The sequence below is a fragment of the Bubalus kerabau genome, chromosome 11, assembly GCF_029407905.1.
Source record: "Bubalus kerabau isolate K-KA32 ecotype Philippines breed swamp buffalo chromosome 11, PCC_UOA_SB_1v2, whole genome shotgun sequence".
In the NCBI taxonomy this organism is placed as follows: domain Eukaryota; kingdom Metazoa; phylum Chordata; class Mammalia; order Artiodactyla; family Bovidae; genus Bubalus; species Bubalus kerabau.
In genome coordinates this window covers 97,293,291-97,317,729 of record NC_073634.1, presented here as the reverse complement: position 1 = coordinate 97,317,729, position 24,439 = coordinate 97,293,291, and the positions used below count along the sequence as shown (strand labels likewise).

The 24,439-nt window shown below is 51.4% G+C and overlaps 2 long non-coding RNA genes across 3 annotated transcripts; one reads left to right on the top strand and one right to left on the bottom strand.

The window, feature by feature from the left end:
* Positions 1-403: 403 nt before the first annotated feature.
* Positions 404-3,435, bottom strand: LOC129623531 (uncharacterized). Its single transcript, XR_008700580.1, has 2 exons — positions 3,268-3,435; positions 404-2,482 (listed from the first exon to the last, which is right to left on the bottom strand). It is a non-coding gene; the product is annotated as an uncharacterized LOC129623531 (long non-coding RNA).
* Positions 3,436-3,620: 185 nt separating this feature from the next.
* LOC129623532 (uncharacterized) lies at positions 3,621-24,376 on the top strand. 2 transcript variants are annotated; one of them, XR_008700582.1, is made up of 3 exons: positions 3,621-3,830; positions 13,290-13,388; positions 23,905-24,376. It is a non-coding gene; the product is annotated as an uncharacterized LOC129623532 (long non-coding RNA). The 2 variants fall into 2 exon arrangements; XR_008700581.1 differs by lacking the exon at positions 23,905-24,376 and adding an exon at positions 15,315-16,261.
* The last annotated feature ends 63 nt before the right edge of the window (positions 24,377-24,439 follow it).

The window sequence follows — 24,439 nt, the reverse complement described above, 5'->3', positions numbered from 1 at the left end:
TACGTATTGAACAAATACACCCACCAAAAAACAAATGCATCACCATTGTGCTTAGTGCTGGGAAGAAGCAATCCAGGATGCTGTGAGTGGGTGTAACAGGACCATCTCTCCAGGGAGTGTTCTCTGGGCCTTGGGAGCTGGTGGGCAGGAGACCCTGAGATGGCCCTACGGGCTTAGCCTCAGGGCACAGGAGCTCAATAACGCCCCATCCGCCAGCTAGTTTGGTGAGGCTGCAGCCAGCCCACCTGGCCCCTCCAGTAGGTGGGCTCCTGGAGGCGTGGCTGCAGCAGGAAGTAAGTCTGGAGGTGAATGGAGGGTGTGGGTCTGCCCCCAGATTTGCTTTGCAAGCAATGCTACATGGGGCCGGAAGCCGCGAAGAACTGCAATCAGAGCTCTAGGAGACAGGAGAGAGGATATTTCAGGAGGGAGGAAGTGCATGAACATCCGAGTGGAGGTGAGAGACAGTAGGTGGACCCAGGGTGGGGGAGCAAGAGGAGGAAAGGGGAAGAAACTGGGTCTCAGCCCCCAGGGATTCCACAGCACCCTGGGGAGCCTCGAGTCACACCAGACACCAGAAACAGTACTTGCTGCCGTTGTTGGAAGCGGACTACTGTGAGCCCCAGGAGGGTCGCACATGAGCTCGTTTCCTCCTCCCCAGATTCTTACTGCTGGGTCTCTTGACAGATAGAAAAACTGAGGTCACGGGGAATTCCCTGGCGACTCAGTGGTTAAGACTCAGTGCTTCTAATGTGGGGGAACTAAGATACCACATGCCTCATGGCACAGCCAAAAAATAAAAATTAATTAATTAAAAAAAAATTAGGTCAGAAGGGGTTCAATCCGCCACCCAAGAGCACAGAGTTAGCAAATAGAGGGTCGGCCTGTGCTCTTCCCGCTCCCCTGATGTGCCAGGGAACTAAAGCAGGAAATCCAGACACAGGAGAGGCAAGGCCACGTGGGCATCCCCCTTAGTCTTGTCTACCTCTCCCTCTAAACTGAGAGCTTCTTTACCTTGGTCACCATGTGACACGAGGCACAGAATTGGTGCTTAGAAAATGCTGTCAATGAAAAATCATCCTAAGAGCAGATACTTGTAAAGTGCCCGCTAGACACCGGCTGCTATGTCAGCACAATCCTTTGAGGTGGGTATTATTATTACCCCCATTTCACAGATGGGGAAACTGAGACACAGCTGGTAAGCAGGGAAGCCGTGATTCACCAGGCAGTAAGCAAGTGCATAAATTAACTAAGTAATTGATGAATAAATGATTGAGTTAGGATGGGTGAATGCAGGAGAGAAAAGGTAAGTTTGTGAAGTTTATTTTTGGGTTTTTTTGCAGCATGTGAGATCTATTAATAATAGTTCCCTGACCAGGGATGGTCAGGCCCCCTGCATTGGGAGCTCCGAGTCTTAGCCACTGGATGGCCAGGGAAGTCCCAAGTGAGGAGGTTTTGAAGGAGAGAAACAGCAGCAAAGCTGAGAAGTTGGTCTTGCAGAGTGGAGAGGTGGAGGCCATTGCCACTGTTCCACCTCTGGCTCCCAGGAAAAGGCCCCTTCCCCTCTCTCAGAAAGGTCTGAATCCTTTCCAGGCTGCTGCCCAGCAATGGTGCTCTCCTTCCCCACCACCACCCCACCCCACTTCAGAGCTGGAGGTGAGGCCTGGCAGCGGGGGTCCCTGGTTGGGGGGGAAGAAGCTCAGAGGTCGGAAAGTTGGCCCTGATGGGCTCCTAGACTGGAAGAAGAGCCCCAAGTCCCGTACAAAAGGGGCTGTTTGGACCAACCTTTATTCCAAGGGCACCTGCCCGCCACAGGGCAGGAACAGATGCCCATGACTGCTCATGGCAATGACTGTGAGGCCCTGAGTTGGAAGTCCTGATTGGAGGAGATCTTGGATGACTCACTTTCCTTCCTGAACCCACTTCCTTATCGGCAGCATGGTGACGCGGTGCCCAATCCCCGGGGGATGGTGCAAAGACAGGATGGAACCATGAGAAAGCTTTGCACTGGGTGGGTGCAGGCTGTTTTTATAAGCAAGGAGTGTGTAAACTATCTTCAGAGGAGAAAGAATACTGGGGCAAAGAACTCTCAGAGTTTCTCCAAGAGAGAACGGGATGCTCTGCGGGGTGCCTGGAGGAGGACTGGAAGAGGTGGACCCTGAAGGACTTCTCCAAGTGGAGGTGCAGGTTGGGAGGAGGAGAGAATTCCTGGCCTGGGACGGGGACAGGGGTCGGGGGAACAGCCCAAGCAAAGGCCTGGGGGCACAAGACAAGCGCATCCAGTCGATAACAGCTACTGCGATTCAGGTTTGCCTTTAGTCCTCAAAGCAGCTCCAGAGGGTGGAATCACTGCTGCGGTTTCACAGGACAGGAAATTTGTCTCAGAGAGGGACAGGCACTTGCTCCCGGTGGCGCAGCTGGTGAGTGGCAGGGCCGAGTCCAGCGTGCTTTCTCCTGCTTTGTGCTTGTCCAAGGAAGCAGGCCGCTTGCGGGGTGGAGCAGAGAGGGCAAAGGGAGAGAAATGCCCTGAGGCCTGGGGGCTCCTCCCGCCACAGGAGGAGCAACCAGTGATGGTTGCTGAGCTGGAGAGCACTGACCCCGGCTGGTCCTCAGGTGCCCAGGTGCTGTCCGGGCCATCTGGCTCCACCTCCTCCATCTCCACCCTCTGCATCCACCCACCCGCACTGTTTCTCAGCCACTGAGAAGCCATGTGTGACGGAGGAGAATGTAAAAATATATATGCAACCGAAAAACAACAACGAGCTGACAGAACACAGCTATAAATACTCTGGCGGGCTCGGAGACGTTCCCCCATCCTGCTTCCTGCTGCCTGAGGCGCGGGGGCACGGATGTGGCAACTTGGGAACGCGAAAGGGGACAGCCATGTGTGGACCTACTCTGTGCCAAGTGCCTCGCAGGCAGCACATCTCTGGATCTTTGCAAAAACGCTCCCAGAGAATCACCACTGTCATCCCGGCTGCCCTGGGAGCCAAAGCACAGAGAAGTCAGTCTGGTCAAGGTCACACAGCAGGGGACCTTGGGAAGCAGTAGAGCTAGCATTCCAGCAGGGCCAGCTTTCCAAAGAAGAGAGCCAGCTTCAGGCTCTGCCTCCTGAGATCCTTGCCCCGGGGCAGGGAAAGCATCAGGCTTCCAGGAACAACTCGGCTCACACACCTTCCAGGGCTCCCCAGTGCCCTCCAGATAAAGACCTAATTCAAGGCTGTCACGGCCCTGTGATGTAGCCTCTGCCCACCCCCAGAGCCCACCTACCATCACGGCCCTGGATTTCTGAGTCCCAGCCAGGCAACGCTGGCCTGCTCTCAGGACCCCTTGAGAGCCCAGCACAGCCGGTCTTGTCACCTCCTGTCCCCTGAAGTCACATCTGCCTGCAGCCGGGCCTCAGCTCAAATGCTGCCTCCTCCTGGCCTCCCCCATGGTCAGATCCTCCTGTGCTCTCCCTGCGCAGCCCAAATCTCACTTGTGATCAGGTGAGTCACTACTGGTGATGGGCCGCAGCTGTGAGGGCTGGGAGGGGGGCAGTCAGGGCCTGCCGCACGTGCGCCTCTCTGCCGGCCTTGCAGCTGCTGGAGAGCCTGCAGGTGGTGGCCTGAAATGGGATTGAAGGCGAGCTGGCCTTGGATTCTGGGAGGAGGAGAAGGAAAGAAAACGAAGGAAGAAGAAAGACAAAAGGGATTTCTGGGGCCTTCAGGAGGAGAAGAGCCGAGAAGAACGAGATAAGTTGGCTCCAGCTCTTGGACATTCGTCGTGTCTTGGATCAGCTTTCCATGAGGTGTCCGAGCCTATCTGCACCTCTGGCTGATGTCAGCGTAAAGGTAAGGCTGCCAATGGGGTTATTTGTTCCTTTTCAGACTTTCCCTATAGACCAGTGTTGCACAAGAGGAACATAATACAAGCCACTTGAGTAATTTTTAATTTTAATTTTCTAGTAGCTACTTAAAAAAATAAGAGAAGCAGCTAAAGTTAATCTTAATGTTTTATTTCACCCAGTGTGTGTTAGTTTCTCCGTTGTGTCTGACTCCTTGCAACCCCAGGGACCGTAGCCCACCAGGCTTCTCTGTCCGTGGGATATTCTAGGCAAGGATACTGGAGTGAGCTGCCCCTCCCTCCTTTAGAAGATCTTCCCAAACCAGGGATTGAACCTGGGTCTCCTGCATTGCAGGCAGATTCTTTACCATCTGAGCCACCAGGAAGCCCATTTCACCCAACATATTCCAAATATTTCTATACGTAATCAATATAACAACTGAGTTTTTTTTAGAACTTTTTTTCCCTACTAGATCTTCAAAAACCAGTGTGTCTTTTACACTTACAGTTTGGACAGGCTGCATTTCAAGTGCATAATAGAACACATGTGGCTACTGTGTTGGACAGCTCGGCTCTAGACTGTGAACTCCATGAGAATCGGGGCCATGACTGTACCCACCACTGTTGTTTCCAGGGTCTGGCATGTAATGGAGATGGAGAACGTTTGTCAAATGACTAGCTGACTAAGTAGCTGAATGAATGAATGAACAAATGTCTGAGGCCTTGTTAGATCAAAAGCCAGTTGCCCTCTTGGGCCATGGAAGAGTGTAGAAATAAATTCTAGTCCCACCTCTGCATCCTGTGCACTGCATGACCACAGATGAGTCTCTCACCTGTTGGGCCTTAGTTTTCCCATCTGTACAGTGGGTTGGGATTGGACTATGTGATTTTTTCCCCCCAGGCTCTCAGTAAAGTTTCTCCAGGGGAGCCTACTCTCTTCTCTGCAGCTCCCTTCCTGGAGTCAGGCCCCCAGAGAAGTTCCCTGTGCTTCACACCCCTCACTTTGCCCTCCCTCCTCCTATCTGTGAGGCAGGAGGTCTCTGGGTTCTGTTCAGAGCAGAGCAGAACCCCAGAGGGAGAGACCGAGGCAGGGCTCCTGCCACACAGTGGCCACACAGGGAGCAGGGCCAACATGGGTTCTCAGGCCTGGCCCTTCTCCAGTTCACTGCTGTGTCCCACATGTGTTCAGAGCTGGGAAGAGACCAGACGAAGGCAGGCTTATCCCTTGATTCGGCAGAAAAGGAAAAGGGAAGCCAAAAGATGTGCTGAGACACAGTGAGCAAGGCAGAGCTGGGCCTTTGTTTTCCTCGTCTGAAAAAATGGATACAAAAGCTGCCTTCATCCCATCAAACTTCAGTGCCTCAAATGCAAGCTCTGCTGTGCTGTGACCTTGGTCAAAGCACTTTACCTCACCGCCCTCAGCATCCTCATTTGTAAACTTGGATGATAGAAATACCAGCTTCGCCAGGTTGTTGTGCCCACGAAGCCTATTAACACACACAAACCTCTCACACAGCTGCCGGGCACACTCTAAGTGCTGTACAAGGAATAGGTATTATTAGCCTTCACCATGGAGCTAATTCTGCAGTTCAGATGCGGTGAGGGGTGTGACCAGGGTTTGCAAACTAGAAAGTTCCCTCTGGAGAGGCAAGCATTTTTGGACTGCAGAGGACGGCGCAAACTATAAAACACGTTGTGACTTGCAGAGCATTTTGTAAATGTTGCCGCATTAAGGAGGCAGTTGTGGATTAGCTTTTTATAATCCGAAAAGCACTTCAGTGTCATAAACCACTTTAGGGGCCATAGAGCTCTTTGCAAGGGCTTTCTAGACTGTCGAGTGCTGTGAAGTCTGAGACAAGTGGCCTTTCAGAGACATGGGCAAGATGCAGGGTGAGAGTGGGTAAAGACAGCAGCTAGAACCAGAGGAGAAAAACAGCAGTTCATTTCCCCCATCCCTGTTCAGAGAAACCCTAGCATATCTGCAGATTCCTGCAATTCTGTTCTGAGGCCAGGGAGGCCTCTCGGCATCGCTGACTCAGCCAAACGGGAGGAGTTCGGCAGGAGGCAGCCCTGTCTTCTTTGTGATCCTGCCTTGTCTCTTTCCTTTTTTCTATCGCAAAGGCAATGGACCTGACACCCTTTAACGATTTCCCTGGGGGTGACCCAGGAGATGCCCGCTGACCTAGCCCTGAGGCCCAGACTTGTGGGAACCCCGCTTCCTCAGCTGCCCAGCGCTGATCGCCCTGCCCCTTAGCCCAACCCAGCCTCTCTCCCTCCTGCCCCACCTTCTTCTCTTCCTCTCCTTCCTCTTCAGAAGCAAGACATCAGCATGGCCCTCCTGCCTCCTCTTGTAGTGTTAGTCACTCAGTCGTGTCCAGCTCTGCGATCACACGAACGGTAGCCCGCCAAGCTCCTCTGTCCATGGGATTCTCCAGGCAAGAGCACTGGAGTGGATTGCCATTCCCCTCTGTAGTACGATTCATTTTTCTGAGCAAAGCCAGAAAATCCCCAGCAATTGTGAATGCAGGTTTTCTCGTCCGGTTGCACACACTGGTCCATATGCACTCTTTGGTCACTGTTGTGCCCCAGCACTCAGTCCCGTGTTTGGCCCTGTAAACATGTACTGAGTGAATGAATAAATGAGTGGTGGGCTGCTGAGTCAGGGGGAGGAAAAAAGCTGCCCTGTGTGCTTGTCCAGTGCCCACAGTCCGCGGAGGTCAGTTCTATGACAAGGGAACTGATTCAGGAAGACGCTGAAGCTGGCGTGTGTCCATTTAAGATGCGGAAACAATCCCCCACCAACACATCCTTGGTATCCTTGAGGGCCATTGGGGTCCTCCTTGGACCCCAATTGGCACTTGGGGTCCTCCTTTAGGGTCTGACATGTCCCCATTCGCCACTGCCTCTTCCCAGGGGCACCAGGGATAACAAAATAACAGGACTGTGATTCCCAGGACCCGCTGCACTTCAGAATCCCCTGGAAAGCTTTTAACACCAGGGCCACTTGGTCCTTGCTCCTCTTCCACTGAGACATGATCTGACCTGGGGCCTAATGACTGATTTCTTTTAAATTCTAGTTGATTCAAATAGACATCATTGAGACAGAGAAAGAGGGTGAATTGGGAGAGCAAATGGGTCTGAGTGCCAGTGGGGTTTCCACAAGGATCCCTCCATGAATCAGGCAGTCTGGGGGCTGGGGTCCAGGGCAAGGGCAGAGGAAGTTACGTGGGCTTCAGAGTCATTGGAGGCCTGGGTTCGAATTCCCAGTTCTCCTTCATTCCCGCTCTGTGGCCTTGGGCAAGTCACTGCACCCTCTAGGCTTGTTTGCCTCCGCCGTTAATTGGCAATCAGAATTCCTCACATGCTGTTGGGATCAATCAGTAAGAAGGTGTCATCTCTAATCACCCGGCACAGGGCCCAGTTTGGAGCCACTGCTCCACGAACGGTGGTTCTCTTGGCTTCCTGAACTAGCTTTGGGATGGGAGGGGAGGACAAGGTGGCCCCCACACTGCCCTAAGTATTTTTACTTTTTACTTATTTTTTATTAATTGAGAGGAGCACTGGACTGTGAGAAAGGACGCGTGGCCTTGTCCTGGTTCTGACCCATCATGGTGTGTGACCCTGGCCAAATCTCTCAACCTCTCTGAGCCTCAGTTTCCTCATCTCTAATCAGGGATCCAGTGGTACGTACATCTCATCGCGGATCTGTTCAGTGACATCACACTGGCCCGTCACACTGGTGGGACTGTTTACATCAGGGAAATTGGCAAACATTACAAATCAGGACTCCGCTGCCCCCACCCCCAGCGGTCAGTTTATCAGCAGGACAGTGGAACTCAGACAACAATACCTTCCACCGTAGTTGCTGGGAGATTCTGAGAGCTAGTGTCTGTTAAGCCCTTAGCACAGTACCTGGGACTTAACACAGCACCTGGGCACTGATACATGTTAGTTAAATGCACTTGACATTTATCAGCCAACCTTTTGTCTCTGCCTAGTATAAGGTAATCACATCTGTCACCTCATTTAGCTTTAACAACCCTAGGAAATTTCTCTGTGTGTGCTAAGTTGCTTCAGTCATCTCTGACTCTTTGCAACACTTTGGATTATAGTCCACCAGGCTCCTCCGTCCATGGGATTCTCCAGGCAAGAATACTAGAGTGGGTTGCCATGCCCTTCTCCAGGGGATCTTTCTGACCCAGAGGTTCAATCCATGTCTCTTACATCTCCTGCATTGGCAAGCGGGTTTATTACCACGAGTGACACCTGGGAAGCCCCAGGAAATTTCTGGAGGAGGAAATTAAGGCTCAGACAGGCTCGCTGACTTTTTATTTTTTTACTTCTTTTTTATTAATTTTTGTTGGAGTGTAATTGCTTTACACTGTTGTGTTAGCTTCTCTAGCACAGCAAAGTGAACCAGTTATAAAGCCTGCTGACTTTTAAACACAGTTAAATCTTTCAGGCCAACTATGTGCTACATTTATTCTTATATATCCACCTCATTTAAGCTTCACCACCCCTTTTTCTCATGACAGTGGAGGAATCAAAGGCCCAGGATGGGCAAGTGACCTGCCCAAGGTCACACAGTGAGCCCGAGGCTTGGGTATCTGTCTTGAATCCTCACGTGCTGGCCTCCCTCCCCACCAAACCCAACCACATCCCCTACTGGACGAGGGTGCGCTTTGCTGATACAATCTCTCTGGCTCCTTCCAGCTCCGACATCCTCGGTATTTAAATCAGCACATGAATATTTCATGAGCATCCCTGGCGCAAATAACCCCCTGCCTGGTTATGTCAGGTTGGGGCTGCAACCATGAGGCCGAGGCGCTTCTGCTCTTTGCGAGACAGGCAATTCCGTGAGGCCTCCGAGCAGCAGCCAAGGAATCGATAGCCTTTAAATAAGTAATTAGAGGCACTGAAGACGGCGGCACATCCAGGAGTGAGCAGGGGAATATAAACTCCTTAAGTCTCCCAGGCTCACTGGGGAGGGCCAGTTCTGGTTCTCTGTCAAGAAACGTGACAGGGCCTGGGGCCGGTGAGGATGGGGAAGGGCAGGGAAGGCTAAGGTGGAGACAAGAGTTGGCATCTATTGAGCACTTCCTATGCATCAGGCTTTGCCTCATTAATACCCTACCCAGGGTTCTCCTAAAGACAGTGAAGCTCAGAGTGGGTGAGCCCGTTGCCCCAGGCCACACAGCTAGGAGATGGCAGAGGTCACAGGCCTGCCTGACCTCAGAGCAGGTTTTCTCAACCTAGCTGCTACTGACATTTGGGGGCTGGATAGTTCTTTGTTGGAGGTGGGAGCAGTCCAGGGCCTTGTAGGATGTTTAGCAGCCATGACCTCTATCCTCTTGACGGATAGACGAAAGTAATCCATCCTCCCACTTGTGACAACCAAGAATGTCTCCAGACATTGCCAGATGTCCCGTGGGGCCCACCACCCAGCAGCGAGTTTCTGTTCACTTTCCTTCTTTTCTCTGCTTCTGGTGGCTTTTGTAATAAGGATCAGCCTCTTTCTCCCAACCTAGAGAGGCGGCCATGGAGCCAGAACTGGCTAGGTGAGACATCAACTTGTTTACTGGCTGGCTGTGTGACCCTGGACAAGTGCTCCACCTCTCTGTGCCTCAGTGTTCCTATCTGGACAATGCCCCCTGCCGAATTATATCAGGAGGTTTAAATGAGTTTGCACAATGTGCACATAAGCAGTGCCTGGTAGACAAGTGTGAGCCGTCGTTAGCATCAAGGACCTTTGTGACAAAGTACCGGCGCAAGACCGCAGCCTCACTGGTACCGTTCTCCCCATAAGAAAGGGGAGAAGCAGGAGCCAGGGGAGAAACCATCCTCCACAGCATCTGCTGTTGTTCCCTTTCTGCTGTACCCCCCCACCCCGCGCCCTCCCCCAGCCCTGGAGGAGTCAGAAAACAGCCAACAGGGATGGCTGTTTAGTCCCAGAGGATCACAAGGTTATAAGAACAAAAGCTGCCACTTCCTCTCTCCCTGCAGTGCTGTCTGTGCGTGGACACCATCTGACGAGAGTGTAGTTCTTTTTATGACCCTGGAAGGTATAAAAATACAGATAAACAGCGCATTTTATCACTGGAATTGGCCCTCGCATTTTACTGGTCTACAGCGTGTGTTTTGTTACATTTATGTCTGTTAGAAACAAGGTTCCAGGTTGCTGTCCTCATTTAGGTCTTGAGAAAAATACTGTCACGAAATCATTCCTGGGCCTCCTTATAGTGCAGGGGTGTGTGTGTGTGTGTGTGTGCGTGCGCGTGCGTGCGTGCAACTGTGCAGCTAAAATTCTGCCTTGCCCCAGAAGGAAAGGTCCCTCCCTAGAGAGTACCTGGCCCGGGCTCTCATCTAGTCAAGGGATGTTTGTGTGAGTGTGACTTCTTTGCTAATTGGCGTAGAGTTGATTACAGTGTTGTGTTTGTCTCAGGTATACAGCATTAGTGACTCAGTTATACATATATATATATATTCATTCTTTTTCAGATTCGTTTCCCATATAGGTTATTACAGAATATTTATTGGGTAGAGTTCCCTGGGCTATACAGTAGGTCTTTGTTGGTAGTCAAGGAATCTGAGGCCCAGGACAGGCCAGTGCTTCATCCATGATCGGGGAGCAGCTTGGCTCAGCGGTCGTCTTCTGAGTGTGTCAGTGAAGCCCCACTGCTGCAGAGCCGTGCCCCGGTGTCCATGGCACAGAGGAGCTGTCTTTCCAGCTCATGGGGCAGATGTGGTGGTGGGTGATGGGTGGATGGGCCTTCCACGTGGTGATTCAGGGACCCAGGCTCCCTCCTTGTGGCTACACCCTCCTCGAGAGCCTCAGAATCATCTGCTTTTAGCTGACTGGAAGAAGCATTTGGAGGCTTGCACGGTTTTATGGATTTTTATAAAAACTTCTGGGCTTCCCAGGTGGCTCAGTGATAAAGAATCTGCCTGACAGTGCAGGAGATGTGGGTTTGATCCGTAAGTCAGGAAGATCCCCTGGAGAAGGAAACAACCCACTCCAGTATTCTTGCCTGGGAAATCCCATGGAAAGAGGAGCCTGGCGGGCTACAGTCTATGAGGTCACAGAAGGGTTGGATACAACCTCGCGGCTAAACAACAACATAGGCCTAGAAGTGGATCAGGCCACCTCTGTCCGTGTTGCATCAGTTGATCCAAGGTCACCTTCAATACTTAACTGCAAGGAAGGTTGGGAAGCGTAGCCCGGCTGTGTGCCTCGGAGGAAGAAGAGACAGATGGGTGAACAGCTGGCCTGGTCTAGGCTGAAAGCTGTGTGGGCAGAGAGTACTGAAACGGAGGTGCAGGTCACCCATGCCCCCAGTTTGAGGTTCTCAGTAAGAGTTCATCTTTTTTCTTATTTCTTTGGCTGCACTGGGTCTCAGTTGGGGCATGCAGGATCTTCAATCCTCTGACCAGGGATCAATCCCAGGACCCCTGCATTGGGAACTCAGAGTCGTACCCCCTGGACTTGGGTTAGCCCCAAGATCTCATCTTTTTGAGCCCTGTCCATTGATCACTGGATGCCTGGTCTCTTGAGAGACCACCTCCGCCCATGATCAGTCTGAGACTCCCACGGCCCTGGCTAACTCATTCCAGAAGGAGTCAGCAGCAACCCTTGTCTCTAAAGGGTCGCAGAGAAGAAATGGGGAAAAGGGGTTCATTTCCTGAAAGGCCCTGTTCTCTGGATCAGGCCAGCAATGTCTCCTTTTCCAGGGAGGCGAGAGCCTCTCTCCCAAGGGCTACATGTCACCTCACACCACCCCAGGCCCGGGCTCTCAACAGAACAGCACTGAGAAGATGACCCAGGGCCTCAGTTCTCATATGTGTGTGTGTGCACACACACACACACTCCTCAGAACTGGGCGTAGCAGAAGTTTGTCGCTTTGGTTAGCCAGTATCCATTTGAGGGATTCCCAGATGGTGAGCAGACTCCCGCCACCGCAGAAGCTGACCAGGACATGTATTCTGTGGCCAGAATACGGACTGCTGCTGCTGCTTACTTGCTTCAGTTGTGTCCGACTCTGTGCGACACTATGGACTGTAGCCTGCCAGAGTCCTCTGTCCATGGGATTCTCCAGGCCAGAGTACTAGAATGAGTTGCCATTCCCTTCTCCAGGGGATCTTCCCAACCCAGGGATTGAACCCGGGTCTCCTGAACTGCAGGCAGATTCTTTACCGCTGAGCCACCAAGGAAGCCCTAAAGTCTGGACACACCCTCCCGGGTCTGGGAATTGCTGGAGTGGCACAGAGGCCCAGCGTCAGGTGGACCTTTAAAGGCCACTGCCGCAGAATGGCACCATCTCCAGGTGCCAGCCGAAGCCGTGGCGACCAGCTGGCAAGCGGCACACTCCAGCGTGGCATCCTGGCTGGGCGGGCACTCTCTGGGTTCCCGTCAAACCTGTTTCTCCAGTCCCCCATCAATCGTATGCCGCACCTGACACTTTCCCAAACGCCTCCTTTACATTAACCAGAGTCAGTCTCCACTGACGGGGCTGCCAAGAACCCTGCTTGCTGTACCTGGTCACTGACCCCCTCCCTCCAAGGAGCTCCTTGCTTGCCAGCTTCCTTCAGGGCCATTCCAGGCCCCAGGCAGGTCTAACAGCCTCCACCCTCAAGGCAAAGGCCGGGATTCCCATCTCTCCCCTCCAGGAGATTTCAGAGCAAATTTCCAATGTCTTTTCACACTCCTTCAACAGTTAAGTTCCTAAGAATCAGCATAATTGGTATTCTTTGTAATCCCATGTATTTTCATTTGTGCTTCTAAAACCATTATCCTGAGAAGAGGCCCACACTCTTCCCTTGATGCCAGAGGGGTCCAGGACACCAAGAAGGTGAGGACCCTCTGAACTGTAGCCCCCAGACTGCTGGTACCAGTATTCCTTCGTCAACAACATAGGTCTCCTTCGCCTTAGGATCTGGTTGGAGGACCATCCCATCCTCCCTGCATGGTTCTTACTGGAAGAAGGTCCTTAGTTCTTCCAGGGGTGAGCTCCTCTCTCCACTCTGTAGAGCCAGGCAGTCCCTAGAGGGAGGTCATTGTCACATGATTCACTCTCTAGTATCAGCTCATTGATTAAGGAAGCAAGACTCCTGACCCAAACCTGGCCAACCAGTTCCTTCTCCGCAGTTGTCTTTTTAAAACTAGAACTGGGGGAAACTGTTACAGCCTCCCTGGTGGGGACTCATGAGTTAAGAGTAGTTTTGTTTTCCACAAAGTGGGGGAAGGAAATTTGAGTAGGAAAGGAAGCTGGAGAGACAGAAAGAGGAAAGGCGTAAAACGGGGTGGGGCGGTGCGGAGGGAGCTGGCAGCATCCTGACCCCTGGCCCAGCTGCGGCCCTGCCCAGTAGCAGTCTGGTTATCCATTGTCTGCTTGAGCTTCCCACTTTTTTTGGCCTAAGCTGGTTGGAAACAGAGTTTGTTACCATTTGTCTTGTTCCCACTGAACCTCCAGGGTCCTCACAGTGCCTGGTGCATAGTAGGTGTGCAGTCAACACCTGTCAATGAATGAATGAACAACCACGCACATGCAAAAGAAGAAAGAAAGTCCAAGGTACAGAGGGGAGAGGGGTTAACTCTACGTGGGCAGACATCAGGAACTGCCTAGGGTGGGAGGAGATATTCGAAGTGGGATTTGAAGGGTGAATAGGAGTTCACTGGATGACGATTGTGGGGGGAAGAGGTTAGTGAAGACAACAGGGACTAGGCTGAGAAAGAATTAATATCAGATACAAACTTAGGACTTGTACATATAGGGGCTGATCTGGTCTAAATCCTGTGTTCCTGATGATCCCAGAGCTGCAACTGGGTATCACCCATGTAAGTGAGTGTCTGGCTGCCCTTTGGCTCCCCTCATGGCCCTGTGCATCTGGGTATCACCCATGTGAGTGAGTGCCTGGGCACCCTTCAGCTCCACTCATGGCCCTGGTTCTCCTCCCACCCACCCAGCAACACTCTTACAACTGCCCTCACAGGGGGCCCTGATAAGCCCCCCAGATCCGGAAGACAGTCCCTTTCAGTCCTGATCCTCCCTAACCTCTGAGCAGCTTTCCACACTCTGACCTTGCCCCACTGCTGCTCCTTGGCAGCTCCTTCGCTGTCCCCCTGGGGTGTCCTCTCCCAGGCCCACCCCCATTCCTTAATTATCAGTGGCCTTCCAGGCCTCTTGCGCCGCCCTCGCCCTGGACGCCCTCATCAGCTCCTGTAGCTTTGCGGACCACTTCATGGTGCAGCCTCCCGCAGTTCCAGCTCCATCAGCTCCAGAACCCCCTTCTCCTCCAGACTGCGGCAAACCCCTCAGACCCAAATAGGACTCTTCACCCTACCCCTCCTGCCCATCGTTTGTATCCGTGTTCTGATTGTGGACACTTTCCCCATCTACCTGCCATGAGGAGCAGATTCCTGGCCCCACAGAAGAGAAGAAGCAGACTGGCTGAGGGATGGAGCTGAGCTCAGAGACGGGCCTGACTGACTCGGGTCCCACTGCTTGGTTAGGACGGCAGGACGCGGCAGTGTTTCTCACCTCTGACCCTGGGGCCTCCTGGGGCTGGGGCAGTAAATGTTGACCCAGTCAATTTCCACCACGCTTGGAAGTAGCGGTCAGCTGCTGACCACACTGTCAATTATTCAGGCTCCCTGGGACTCCTGCAAGAGCAACGGTTTAACTAAAACACAGCTCCATCGTTCTCACATGCCCAACTTGCCCTCAGAGGCCTGAAGAGGGATGGCCGGCCAGCCCAGGGCACCTCCCCAGGCCCTCGCTCCACCCCCCCACCCCACACCCTACACTTACATCCAGGATTTGCCAGGTTCCCGGTGCTCAAATCTCCTGCAGGTTTTCTCAGGCCAAGGCCTGAAGGGCAGAACCTGGACCGGTGGCAGGAAGTGATGCGAGGCACATTTCAATTCAGTGCCCTGGGACACAGACTTTTCTTGTGACCAGAGGCAGGCACTCTGGGAGGGAGGGAGCCCCAGTGTAGTGGGTCCTGCTGGTTCACACCAGCCCGTGGTGGGGAGGGATGGTTATCCATGCAGAGAGACCAGGGCTGCCTAGGAAAAATAACTAACATTTTAAGCTTGCTCTAACATTTGCAAAACTTTTCAATAGCACGTGTTGTCGTGTGGCCTTAAGTCTTTTTCTTGGAACCAAGTGGTACATTAAAAGAAAATGTGTTCACTTGATAAACAAGTCAAGGACTTTACTGGGGCTCCAGGGTGAGGCAAGAGTATCAGTTCAGCCCTGCCCTCCAGTAATAGATGTTGTTGTTCAGTTGCTCAGTTGTGTCCAACTCTTTGCAACCCCATGGACTGCAGCACTCCAGGCTTCCCTGTCCTTCACTATCTCTGGGAGTTTGCTCAAATTCATATCCACTGAATCAGTGATGCTATCTAACCATCTCATCCTCTGCCACCCCCTTCTCCTTTTGCCCTCAAGCTTTCCCAGCATCAGGGTCTTTTCTAATGAGTTGACTCTTCACAGGAGTGACAGGCAAGTTTGGTCTTGGAGTATGAAATGAAGCAGGGCAAAGGCTAACAGAGTTTTGCCAAGAGAATGCACTGGTCATAGCAAACACCCTCTTCCAACAACACAAGAGACGACTCTACACATGGACATCACCTGATGGTCAATACCAAAATCAGATTGATTATATACTTTGCAGTTGAATATGGAGAAGCTCTATATAGTCAGCAAAAACAAGACCAGGAGCTGACTGTGGCTCAGATCATGAGCCCCTTATTGCAAAATTCAGACTTAAATTGAATAAAGTGGGGAAAACCACTAGACCATTCAGGTATGACCTAAATCAAATCCCTTACAATTACATAGTGGAAGTGACAAATAGATTCAGGAGATGAGATCTGATAGACATAGTGCCTGAAGAACTATGGACAGAGGTTCATGACATTGTACAGGAGGCAGTGATCAAGACCATACCCAAGGAAAAGAAATGCAAAACGGTTGTCTGAGGAAGCCTTACAGATAGCTGAGAAAATAGAGAAGCTTAAGGCAAAGGAAAAAAAGAAGGATACACCCATCTGAATGCAGAGTTCCAAAGAATAGCGGGGAGAGACAAGAAAACCTTCTCAGGGATCAATGCAAAGAAATAGAGGAAATAATAGAATGGGAAAGACTAGAGATCTCTTCAAGAAAATTAGAGATACCAAGGGAACATTTCATGCAAAGATGGGCACAATAAAGGACAGAAATGGTATGGACCTAACAGAAGCAGAAGATACTAAGAAGAGGTGGCAAAAATACACAGAAGAACTGTACAAAAAAGATCTTAATGACCCAGATAACCACAATGGAGTGATCACTCACCTACAGCCAGACATCCTGGAATGCAAAGTCAAGTGGGACTATGAACAAAGCTAGTGGACGTGATGAAATTCCAGTTGAGCTATTTCAAATCCTGAAAGATGATGCTGTGAAAGTGCTGCACTCAATATGCCTTCAAATTTGGAAAACTCAGCAGTGGCCATAGGACTGGGAAAGGTCAGTTTTCATTTCCAGCCCAAAGAAAGGCAATGCCAAAGGATGTTCTAACTACCACACAATTGAACTCGTCTCACACACTAGCAAAGTAATGCTCAAAATTCTCCAAGTGAGGCTCCAATAGTAGCAAGAACTTCCAGATGTTCAAGCTGGATTTAAAAAGGCAGAGGAACCAGAGATCAAATTACCAACATCCTTTGGATCATCAAAAAAGCAAAGCAACAGAGTTCCAAAAAAACATCTACTTCTGTTTTATTGACTACACCAAAGCCTTTGACTCTGCGGATCACAACAAACTATGGAAATCACAACAAACTTGGAAAATTCTTCAAGAGTTGGGAATACCAGACCACCTGACCTTCCTCTTGAGAAATCTGTATGCAGGTCAAGAAGCAACAGTTAGAACTGGACATGGGACAATGGACTGGTTCCAAAATGGGAAAGGAGTACATCAAGGCTGTATATTGTCACCCTGCTTATTTAACTTCTGTGCAGAGTACATCATGCAAAATGGTGGCTGGATGAAGCATAAGCTGGAATCAAGATTGCCAAGAGAAATATCAATAACTTCAAATATACAGATGACACCACCCTTATGGCAGAAAGTGAAGAGAAACTAAAGAGCCTCTTGATGAAAGTGAAAGAGGAGAGTGAAAAGGTTGACTTAAAACTCAACATTCAGAAAACGAAGATCATGGCATCTGGTCCCATCACTTCATGGCAAATAGACGGGGAAACAATGGAAACAGTGAGAGACTTTATTTTGGGGGGCTCCAAAATCACTGCAGATGGTGACTGCAGCCATGAAATTAAAAGACACTTGCTCCTTGGAAGAAAAGCTGTGACCAACCTAGACAGCATATTAAAAAACAGAGACATTACTTTGCCAACAAAGGTCCATCTAGTCAAAGCTATGGTTTTTCCAGTAGTCATGTATGGATGTGAGAATTGGACTGTGAAGAAAGCTGGGTGCTGAAGAATTGATGCTTTTGAACTGTGGTGTTGGAGAAGACTCTTGAGAGTCCCCTGGACTTCAAGAACATCAAACCAGTTAATCCTAAAGGAAATAAGCCCTGAATATTCATTGAAAGGACTGTTGCTGAAGCTCCAATACTCCAATACTTTGGCCACCTGATGCAAAGAACTGACTCCTTAGAAAAGAACTTGATGCTGGGAAAGATTGAACGGAGGAGGAGAAGGGGACAACAGATGAGATGGTTGGATGGCATCACTGACTCTATGGACGTGAGTTTTAGCAAGCTCTGGAAGTTGGTGATGGACAGGGAAGCCTGGCGTGCTGCAGTCCATGGGGTTGCAAAGAGTCAGACATGACTGAGTGACTGAACTGAACTGAACTGAGCTTCAGCATCAGTCCTTCCGATGAATATTCCACGGTTGATTTCCTTTAGGATTCAAGTAATAGTACTGAATGCTGATAATAAGGTGATTTACAAGGTGTCACGGAAGGTTCTAGACATGTGACGTGCTTCAAAGCACACTACCGACATAACCACCCAGAGAGGCGGCTGCTGAAACTGTCTCCATTTTACAGGCAAGGAAAGATTTTACAGAGGAGGTGCAGAGCATGCAGCGCAAGGTCCCGCCAGGGGAATCTGAGCCCAGGCGCCTGACTTTAAGCCCTCTGACCCAGGGTGTATGAGGGGCTTTGGTCAGGGTTAGGCAGACTAATGATCTAAGGACAGAGCCATGGAGGAGAGATCAGAACTAATCTATCCAGATTGAGGGGAGGGGTGACAGATCAGAGACAGCTTTCTTGAAGTGTCCTTGAAGCTGAGAGCTTCCAGAAGGGGAGTTCCATAGGGGAAGACTCCAGGGAAGGAGGAACCTTCCAAGCAGGGGGCACTACCAGAGCGAAGATCCTGGGGTGCCAGTGCCCCCGCCAGGATACCCTCAGGGCGGCAGGCAGTGCAGACCAAGAGCTGTGTCTTAGCCACCTCCTGGCTGCACCCACTTCCTGTTTGTCTGCAGCTGTATTTTTAGATGTCTTACTTTCAGATGACACTGGTGGGCTAGCAGGATCTGGGCCCCCTCAGTCAGTTTTTTTATAGTCTCCCACCTCGGGTTTCTGCATCTCGGCCCATCCCCCGGGGTCCTGAGCTAAGGGGCCGATGGGAAGCGCCGGCTTCCTGTAATGCAGGTAACTGACTGGTCCACTGGGCATTGGGGCCACTCCAGTGCCAGTCAACACCAGCTCTCTCCGCCTCTCACCCTGCCAGCTGCTTTCTCTCTGTCTTCCAGCCAGTTAAATTCCACTCCAGTCTAAGATATTTCTCTGTGCCAGACACTGGGCTGGGTACTGGCAAGACAGCCCTAAAAATGACAGGAGGCACCTTTAGCATCATATGTGCTAGAGTCAGGGTGAGTGTACATAATTCACAGTGCAGACTGGGACTCATATGAGAGTAAAGAGGTCTTACTAATAATTATGGTGGGCTACTCATCTCACATGCTAATAAAGTAATGCTCAAAATTCTCCAAGCCAGGCTTCAGCAATACGTGAACCGTGAACTTCCTGTTCAAGCTGGTTTTAGAAAAGGCAGAGAAACCAGAGATTAAATTGCCAACATCCACTGGATCATGGAAAAAGCAAGAGAGTTCCAGAAAAACATCTATTTCTGCTTTATTGCTATGCCAAAGCCTTTGACTGTGTGGATCACAATCAACTGTGGAAAATTCTGAAAGAGATGGGAATACCAGACCACCTGACCTGCCTCTTGAGAAATCTGTATGCAGGTCAGGAAGCAACAGTTAGAACTTGACATGGAACAACAGACTGGTTCCAAATAGGAAAAGGAGTATGTCAAGGCTGTATATTATCACCCTGCTTGTTTAACTTCTATGCAGAGTACATAATGAGAAATGCTGGATGGAAAGAAACACAAGCTGGAATCAAGATTGCTGGGAGAAATATCAATAACCTCAGATATGCAGATGACACCACGCTTATGGCAGAAAGTGCAGAGGAACTAAAAAAGCCTCTTCATGAAAGTGAAAGAGGAGAGTGAAAAAGTTGGCTTAAAGCTCAACATTCAGAAAACGGAGATCATGGCATCCGGTCCCATCACTTCATGGGAAATAGATGGGGAAACAGTGGAAACAGTGTCAAACTTTATTTTCCTGGGCTCCAAAATCACTGCAGATGGTGACTGCAGCCATGAAATTAAAAGACGCTTACTTCTTGGAAGGAAAGTTATGACAACCTAGATAGCATATTCAAAAGCAGAGACATTACTTTGCCAACAAAGGTCCATCTAGTCAAGGCTATGGTTTTTCCTGTGGTCATGTATGGATGTGAGAGTTGGACTGTGAAGAAGGCTGAGCGCAGAAGAATTGATGCTTTTGAACTGTGGTGTTGGAGAAGACTCTTGAGAGTCCCTTGGACTGCAAGGAGATCCAACCAGTCCATTCTGAAGGAGATCAGCCCTGGGATTTCTTTGGAAGGAATGATGCTAAAGGTGAAACTCCAGTACTTTGGCCACCTCATGCGAAGAGTTGACTCATTGGAAAGGACCCTGATGCTGGGAGGGATTGGGGGCAGGAGGAGAAGGGGATGACAGAGGATGAGATGGCTGGATGGCATCACTGACTTGATGGACATGAGTCTGAGTGAACTCCGGGAGTTGGTGATGGACAGGGAGGCCTGGCGTGCTGCGATTCATGGGGTCGAAAAGAGTCAGACAGAACTGAGTGACTGAACTGACAGTGTAAACCTGGGCAAAAAAGATGCAACGTTGCCCCAGTTAAGTCTAGAAAGATGGAAAAGTGATGGGCTACTTGACAATGGAGGACAAGTGGAGGGGAGTCTTGGCAGGGGGGATGGCATGTGTGAAGTCATGGAAGGGTGGGGACAAGTGAAGAGTTTACAGAGGCAGTGTGCTATGGAGAGTCCAGGGTGGCCTCCAAGTGGGAAAAGGTGGACAGTTTGGAACTGGGGCTTCCCTGGTGGCTCAGACAGTAAAGAATCTGCCTTCGATGCCGGAGACCCAGGTTGGATCCCTGGGTAGAACAGGGTGGCAAACACCCAGCAGCTCTGCTAGCCGGGGCCCATGGCAGGCATCACTAATTGATCACAGCACTCTCCTTCCTACTGATTCATCCTCACAGCCCTCAACACAGAGCCAGGGCCGGTCACGACCAGTGGTCAGGCTGTGTACTAGATGAAGCCAGCAGTGGCTAACAGGTGTGGACTCAGCTGGAGAGGAAGCTGGAGCTCAAGTTGAGAGAGGCCTAGAATGTGGGAGCAGGAGCTAGAATATTCCCTAGTGTTAGGGAACCAGCAGAGGATGGTAGAGGGAGGGATATAACTAGACTAACATTTGAGGAGTTTCAGGAAGGTCACTGCCATTGGTGGAAGGAACTGGGGCAGAGGAGGCATTGAGGGGCATGTCCAGGTGAGAAGAGATGGGCCCAACTGAACACTGAACAGGGAGCAGAGAGGTGGATCTGACGGTCTAGGAGAGGTTTGTCACAGGGGCAGTGAGAAGAGAAAGGTGGTTAGGATGACTCCGGGGTCTCTGGGGTCCCGGCCCAGCATGGGCAGGTGGAACAGCACAGCGGGAGGTCCTGATAGGAATCTTTGTCCAGAGATCACCCTGAGACTCTGGGCCCCTGTGGGAGAGAGGCCCAACAGGTTTGGTGGGTTTACCACTGAGAGCATCAGAGCCTGGAGAAACTTGCCTTTTGAGGAAACTAACAATCGCAAGATGCCTCTGTCCCCCACTCAGAGACCTGCAGGGAGAGGGCGGGAGAGCAGGTGCCTGGTGGTTCTCCCCAGCGTGGAGAAATGGGAGCCCACAGGTACTGACTGTAAAGTCTGGGGGTGACTGCAAGAAGGGGAGATTGACATGTCTTTACCCGAATGGTATGGACTTAGCCATGGACTGCCACCTGCCCTAAGACCAGCACAGGGGGATGTGATGGCACAGTGCCAGAATAGAGTCCTTTGGATTCTGGTACCTGGAGGTAGAGAGGTCAAGCCAAGTGCAGGATGTGGGGGGTTGGGAGGAGGTGGAGGTGATGGGCTCCCTGGAACCTTTGTAGCCTGGGGCTGGGGTCTCGGCACTGGAGGGATGTGGCTGAGGGGTCACTGGAAGGTGTAGCTTTGTCTGGGAGGGACCAATTGTGCCTGGGGGAGAGGCCTGGGATTGGGTCCCTGGTCAGAGGGGCCTGGGGGCTTCCACTTACTACCTCCAGACCTGCAGACACCACAGCCATGACTCACAGGAGGGGATCCACAGCCTGGCCAGGTGCTGCTAGAGGGATGGCCATTTCCCTGCTTCTGCTCCCCTGACCCCAACCCTGGGGGGTGAGCCCAGAGGAAGGGGGTGTATGTGTGTGTGTGTGTATGTGTGTGTGTGTGTGTGTGTGAGAGAGAGAGAGAGAGAGAGACAGACCCACACTCACACAGAAGAAGTGTGTGTTTGTGTGTATGTGTGACAGACCTTACCATCACACGGAGGAAGGGTGTGCGTGTGTGTGACTGTGTGACTGTGTTTGACAGACCCCACACTCACACCTCCAGCCCCCAGAGCTCCCAGCTTAGCTTACCTTGTGGAGGAAGAAGAAAGTTTGGGATCAAATTTGAGCCTGAAGTTTTGAAATGACCAGACCTTAACGAGAGAAAGATTGCTTTCATAATCAAAAGCTGTCTGAACGTTTGAAACTGGACCAAATACTATCAAAGGCGCATAACTCCCCACTGGTGGAGGGGTTTGCAGAGCCCAGCTGGTCGCTGTTATTGAAAGCATAAAGCTGTGCCATAATTGTAACCCAGGGACCTGAAAGTCCTTAATAAACCGTCTATGAGGGGAACACAAAAAAGGGTCTGATTTGAAGGGGAAAGATGGTTAGAAATCAGGACAGAATGAGGCTTTATTGAATGGATCAAGCAGAGGGACCCAGAAAGCGGGACACCTGTCTCTCCACTCACCCCTCTCTGCACGGTCTGGGACTAGCCTGTCTCAGGAAATGCAGGTCACCGTGTTATTGGTTGGTGCCAGTAACACCCTCAGATCAATGGCGAGCCCGCCCCTCAACCCAGGTTGGTTTAAGGACCAAGGAGACCTCTCCTCCAAGGCCGAGGCCAAATCTCAGGATCCCATCACCTTCACTGGGCCAGGTGGGATAGGCTTGACGCAGCGTCACGTGGATGACTTTCCAGAGAGGAAGCAGCTAGCAGCAGAGAGCTCAGGCCACACTTAGCCAACCACCTCTGCAGCCAGGGTGGGAAGACAGCAGAGGGAGAGCGCAGGCACAGGAAGAGGAGAGCTTCAACGTAGGAGACACAGGCATGGGCGGGATCGGATTCCCCCAGCGCCCACCCACTGGTAAACAGGGCTAGCTGGGGACCTGACTTCAAGGTCTAGCTCTCTCCTGGGGGTCAGGGGACGTAAGGAGAGAAAGGACTGCGGAAGGGAGTCTTGCTCCCCAGGCCTAGGGCTGCAGAGGGGAGTGTGAATCAGGGCCTCTCAGGCTGAGGGGTCTGTGGCAATGCGGGGGCAGGGGTGGGTACGAGGTCGGGGACTCTCGGGAGGTGGACATCTGGGCATCATCAGATAGAAGGGATGCTGCAGCCTCGGAGGGAAAGCAGGATGGGAGAGGATGGGAAGGGAGCCTCAGAGGAGCCAATGGAACGTTCAGGAGAGGGAGGAAAAGCTGCGGGAACTCGCCTGAGAGCCGGGCAGCCGCCAGATCCTGGCCGGGCTCTGGCCCCTCTGGCAACTGACAAGACGCATCTCTCAGCTGCTCTGGGAAACCAAATGGCCTTGAGCCTGTCCAGGTGGGCGGCGGGTCAAGTTTACCTCCCTGCTTCCTGCACCCCTCCTCCGGTTCTGGCTGCCTCTCAGGGCCGCCTCTGAGTCAGCCCCCCATACCCCCTCCCCCTCAGGGCCCAGCGTTCCAGTCTTTCCCCTCATCAGAGTTTACCAGGCAGGTCTGAGTCTCTCACCGGAGTCCCTGGCCAAGTTCAGCCTGGCTCGCTGCCCCCTTGTCTCCTCGGCTTACAGCACGAGCCAGTTGAGGCCCATCTGCAGACAGAGCCACATGCCAGGCCTGGGACCCTCCCCACCGAAGGTAGCGAAGCCAGCCCACTCCCCCTAAGTTCATCCGTGTCACTTCCCGCAAGAGGGCTTATGCTCCGGCTCAGACACTTGGACCCAAGGAACCCAAGTCCCTCCCTGGTCCCTTTCTCACCTAAGTCATTGGCCCACTCCATGCTTTGTGTAAACTGGAGTCGATCTTCAAAACCCAGCCAGCCCAAGGCTTGGGGCATGGGGAGGTGAATGGGGAACTGGGGCATCTCTCAGCTTCAGTTTCCCCTCTGTACGTAACCCATGTATCAGCTGGACCACCCCCCCAATCCTTTATGATTTCAAAAATATCAATTCAAAGCCATATTCCACACCCTGTGGGAATGCAAAGATACCGCCTATGCTTTGGAGCACTCTGGTTTACATTTTCTCCCTCCCTTCTGCATCAGAGCAGCGACTTCTGCTAAATTCGTTTAGTGTCTGGATCAGGCCTCTGACCCAGGTCTGCTGTTTTGTTTTCACAGCGCCCTGACTGAGATGTGGAATGTGGCTGTCGCCTTCTGCTATTTCCACCAGAAACCCACCGCAGAGGTATTTGTGTGGAAGGCAGGCAGAGGGAGATTTCGGGAAGTCAGAGGGAAGGTTTCAAGTGCGACAATAAAAACTTCAAACAGACATTGGACAGTGCTGTTCTTTAAAGTTTCACCCCTGAGAAGTTTTCATGGACCCTTTTATCTCACACAGTTCCCCAGCCTGGCTCTTTTCTTTTCCTTTAAAAATTTTTTTTTAATTGAAGCATAGTCAATGTGGGCTTCCCTGGTGGCTCAGCGGTAAAGGATCCGCTTGCCAATGCAGGAGACGTGGGTTTAATCCCTGGGTCGGGAAGATCCCCTGCAGAATGAAATGGCAACCCACTCCAGTATTCTTTCCTGGAGAATCCCATGGATGGAGGAGCCTGGCAGTCTACAGTCCATCAGGTCACAAAAGGGTTTGACATGACTTAGTTGTTAAACAGCAACGACATGGTCAATGTACAATATTATATAAGTTACAGGTGTA